General features: G+C 44.2%; 1 pseudogene; it reads right to left on the bottom strand.

The window, feature by feature from the left end:
• Window positions 1-286: 286 nt before the first annotated feature.
• LOC106823303 (trace amine-associated receptor 6-like) lies at window positions 287-5,004 on the bottom strand (annotated as a pseudogene).
• Between the last annotated feature and the right edge of the window lie 309 nt (window positions 5,005-5,313).

Raw genomic sequence — 5,313 nt, 5'->3', positions numbered from 1 at the left:
GAAAGGAGGCCTGGAAGAGGAAAATAACAACTGACAGAGCAGGAGACAGCCCAGGTTTGAGGAATCTAGAAAATATGAACCTCGTGTCAACCATTATTTGGTAAATACATTTCTATCAAATGGGTAAAGATGCTCACCTCACCAAGAAAGGAAAGCATGAGGTCATGCTGCCGAAACTGAGGTAACATTTCTCCTCCCCCATTTGATGGACATTTTCATGCCGTGTATTTCATGTCACAGCTGCTGGGAAATTCCCAGAATATAACCAAATCCCTCAATTTGATAATTAGCCCTCTTTAGAAAGTAAATTTATGGTTGATGAACTGTATTTTAGTACTCGGCCAGTTAATTAATGTTTTATTGCTCTCCTAAACCAACAGTAAAATAAAGCATAAATAAAAAGATTTAGAGCAGAGTTATAATAACTAAGCCAGCAAACATCTCATAAACATAAGAAGGTTATAAAACCCAGAAAGGAATCAGTGAATGAATCAATCACGTACGGTAACCATGAGATCAAAATGCTGCCAGCATATGCGCAGGGTTTTAGCTGCTCTTCTTTCTCTCTTTGCCACCCTGGTCTTGTATGTCCCTGAGAATCCCTCTTATTTGCTACTAAGATTTTCAATCTTTTTAGCCTCTTTTCTAGCTACAAGAAAAATACTACTGTACAGAATCGTCATAACAGAGTAGGTGTGAAAAGTAATAGAAAACCAATCAAAATCCAAAATTGATTTATAACAAGCTGACAACCACCTACGCAGCTGAGCGCCCTTTTAGTTCCTCCATCCCCTCTCAGGGGCACCTGTGTAGAACACGGCACCACTGTAGACAAGGGGCAGGATCCAGGAGATGCTGACACACATCCCTGACACAGACGCCGTGAACTTGGCGGGATAGACCAGAGGGTCAGTGACAGCAATGTACCTGTCGATGGAGATGCAGCACAAGTGGAAGAGAGAAGAGTAACAAAATGCCACATCACAGCAACTGTGGAGGGCACAGAATCTGGCTCCAAAGTACCAGCGGCTCTCCACAGACCTGACCATGCTGAAGGGCATCACAGTGACCCCCACCAGGAAGTCAGCGCAGGCCAGAGAGGCGAGGAGAAAGTTGGTTGGAGAGTGCAGCTGCTGGAAGTGAAGGATGGAAATCATCACCAGAAGGTTTCCCAACATGGCCAGCACAGCGCCCAAGCCGAAAACCCCCCGTACAGAAGGACCCGGGGTCTGGACCAGTAGGGAGTTTTCACACAGGATCCGGTCACATTCTCGTAGAGGAGCTGCTCCGCTGCGGGAGTGAATAGCGGCTGCTCATGACGCCACTGTGAACAGGTAAACAGTTGGAGAAGTTCTGCCCTTTGTCAATCACACAAAATACAGCAGTTTTATATTCCTGAAAGGAGAGAAAAGGTCTTTTAAACTGAATATCTGTGTTAGAGTTACCAGATGTTTCCTCCATGCCCTTCACAGGTCCATTTTAATTTTGAGCTCTGAACATATGAAATAATTATATATTCAATTTAAGTGCTCAATAGATCTTAACTATTATTGTCATTTTATTCTTATTCTTTAGAATATAATTGGAAACAATTTTCTAAATCCAATAAGAATTTAACGTCAAGTAAATCTCTTTTGACACAAAGATTTCTTGCCTTAAAATGTATCAAACATCTTTTATTACCTGAACCTGATACAAGGGATCGTCCTCTTTGTCAAAGTTACTGAGATGTGGGTGATTTGATATTTATTAGTTACCTTTACTACTCGCCTCCTCCTTGGGCAAGACTGTCTGGGGAGTAAAGGACAAAAGCCCCAGGAAGCACGGCCAAATCCCACAGCCAGTCATCTGCACAGGAGTTCCTGTAGTGCAGGCTGTGAACAGTGAGAAGAAGCTTATGTTTAATAATCTTCCCTTACAATTTCTATTGTGATGTAGAATGGTCCCCATCTAAACCCCAACAAGAGCCATGTGAAAAAGAAAAGTGAAAGGACCCTCCAACCCATGAACCAAGATGCAAAACTCCTTAGCAAATCTTTTACAAACCAGACCCAGCAATACATAAAGAGATGACACGTCATGATTGCAGTCTATGCAAAGAATGAAAGTTTGCTTTAACACGAGAAAATCAAATATAATTCACCATTTTAACAGATCTGAATTTATAATCAACTGTGGAATGCAAACAAGCATTTGATACAATTCAACATTTACTCATTAGTTTAGCAAAGTAAAAGTACAAGAGATCTTTTGTACACATCGATGTCTCAACTAAAGGCCCTGTCGCATATGATATACTTAATGGTGAAATCTGAGAGTGTTTTCTTTAAGATGAGGATCAAGGCAAAGATGCTTCAGTAATCAGAAGATTCAGGGAGTGGAAGTCCTCTGAAGACGTGTATAAATCCACTTGCAGTCCAATTTCATGTATCAACATTTATATTTGTTTATTTATTGAGCATCTATTCATATCAGGGTCTTGATGATACAAAAATAAACAGGAAACATCTCCTGCCCCTTGGGGGTCTCCGTGTGATATGAGACAGAGATATAGACAATAATAACAATGCAATGTGCTTCGAGCCAGAATTAAGACATGGAAAAAGTAGAAAGCAAGAAATGGCTAGGGGCCAGCCCAGTGGCACAACGGTTAAGTGCACACGTTCCGCTTCGGCAGCCTGGGGTTCGCCGGTTTGGATCCCGGATGTGGACATGGCACTGCTTGGCACACTATGCTGTGGCAAGCGTCCCACATATAAAATAGAGGAAGATGGGCATGGATGTTAGCTCAGGGCCAGTCTTCCTCAAAAAAAAAAGGAAAAGAAAAAAAAGAAATGGCACAGGGACAATTATAAAATTGGATGAATGAAAAGAATTCACTAAAGATATAAACGTAGTGCCAGGTTTAGAAGGATGAACGAAAGATAGTAAGGTAAATAACAGGGAAAAGTCTCAAAAACTGTGCACAGCATTTTACATCCCAATAATCATTTTAGATTTTATCTTATGATTAGTGCATGGAGTAGAGAAAACACACTCCTCAGCAGGTAAAAATCTCAATTACCTCAAATTCATGTGAGTCAGAATACACTTTTCTTGTTTTTCTGTAACTGATCTTTAATTCTGTCATGAGTGTGGGGTGCGATAAACTTAAGCTCAGTAATCTGGGGTCCCCACTCTTTCTCCCAGGGTTGCATCTAATGTCCAGGTGTGCTATGTAATCTGCCTCGTTTCCACATGAGTAGATTGGGATTCTCTCAGTAGGCTCCATCTGGAATGAAATGGCCATCTTTCTCATAATGGAAATAGGAAGATCACATGACCCTAAGCTCTGAATAACATGCTAACAATGTCCCCCTCTGGGGCTCAGAAGGGCTGTGAATCTGGGGATCTCTTCTGCGCGTGCTCCAGACCACCCACGTGCTGCTCATTAAGTGGTATGCTGCTTTGGCTTTTTCAGATTTCAGAGCCAGTGTACCATCATCAGTCTTCCCTCATCTCTAGGAAAAGGTTTCACTTTTATAGAAATTAAGAGACTAGTTAGGGGCTGTTAATTCTACTTTTCAAGCACCTTCCTTTTTGGCGTCTTCAGCTGAGACTCAGAGATCTCAGTCATGTCAGAGCGCTATATCAGTTTTCTTTCTACTTTATATCTCCCTCCTTCCATCCCGTCCTCCTCTCTAAGCTCCCCTGTGTCTGCCCAGGAAATCGGAACGTTCTCAAGTTCTCTTTACACTCTGTCTCATCACAGTCACCTGATATTTCTGACCCCAACATAGCCTCAGAGCACCTACCTTACATCAGAACATCAATTGTCTTAGAACTTTGGTCATAGATCTTATCTGATAGCTTTATCAGTCTATGGTACAGATGTGTGCCTCCTAAAACATGATAGAAATTCCAGAAAGACCCACAAGGATCTTCTGTGAATCACGGAGCACAGATTGAGGTGTGCGAAACGTGGTGCCTTGTTTTAAGGTAGCCACCATGACAACAGTAGCAAACAGCTTTTGAACACCTGGTAGACCTGGGTGGTTTACATGTGTTAAATCATTAAATTGTCACATGCAAAAAACTCACGTGCAAGGAAGTCAGCACGATTATTACGATCCCTATTATAGAGACGAGAGACTAAAACACCAAGAAGTTAGTTAACTTTCCCAAGGTTACACCTGTAGTAAATGACGAACTTGGGGATTTGCATTTAGCTCCAGATCCTATGTTCTGAGCCTGTACGCTCCACGCCTGTAAAGGAACCTAATTTCGGAGCCAAGCCCCCTCACCTCCAGGTGATAGACACTTCATCTCAGGCTACTGGGTCTTCTCTGCCTTCCTCCCCGGATTAACAGGCATCAACACTCACACCACGGAGTGGAGCTCTGGTCTGGGGGACCACCCCCCTCACTGATGTCCAGTGCAATGTCCTGTCTGGTCTCTGGTCACAGGTCAGTCGTGTCACAGAGCAGTCATCCCCTGTTGCTGCCAGTAAGGCTCCTTCAGCTCAGGCTACCTGTCAGATGATTCTAGGGCCCCTCTCAGAAGCATGGGACCATTCAGCGATGGTGTGGCACAGTGGGCCGTGGGACATTTGGTGGGGATTTTTAGCACTTGTCCTGACTCCATGCTACCCCCGGTGGCTCAGGAAGCTTCCACTGTTCCTGACCATGGTAGATCAGGGAGGCGCGCAGGCCACACGCTGAGACAACCTTGTGGTCATTTCTGCCCTGTGGTTTGGTACTTCCGGATGTCTCCCCAGGCAGTGGAGAAGGAGTTCCCTGCACTTGGATCTTCTCCCCGCAGATCACCTGACTGTACTAGTTTGCTCTGGCAGCTGTAACAAATCGCCACCCATGGGTGGCTTGAAACAACCAAAGTTTACTCCCTTACAGTCTGGAGGCTAGAAGTAAGGAACTCAAACTCAAGATGTGAGCAGAGCCACTTGCCCTCTGGAGGGTCCAGGGGAGAGCCGTCCCAGCCTCTGCAGCTTCTGTGGGCTGCCGGCATTCCTTGGCATGTGGTCTCACCTCTCCAGTCTCACCTCTGAGATCACGTCACCTTCTCCTCCACGTGTGCGGTCTCCCTGTGCCTCTTCCTTATAAGGACACTTGTGATGGCGTTTAGGGCCCACCTGGATAATCCAGGACAATTTTTCTATCTCAAGATGCTTAACTTAATCACGTATGCAGAGACCCGTTTTTCCAAATAAGATTAATATTTATAGGGTCCAGGGATTCTGATGTGGATCTGTTTGTGGGGCCTTTATTCATCCAGCCACACTGCCACGTGTTACGAGCCCTTCTCTCAACCCAGACC

This window comes from Equus asinus, chromosome 24 (genome assembly GCF_041296235.1).
Source record: "Equus asinus isolate D_3611 breed Donkey chromosome 24, EquAss-T2T_v2, whole genome shotgun sequence".
NCBI lineage: Eukaryota > Metazoa > Chordata > Mammalia > Perissodactyla > Equidae > Equus > Equus asinus.
The sequence above is the reverse complement of the archived record's forward strand: the minus strand, read 5'-3'. Positions and strand labels throughout refer to the sequence as shown.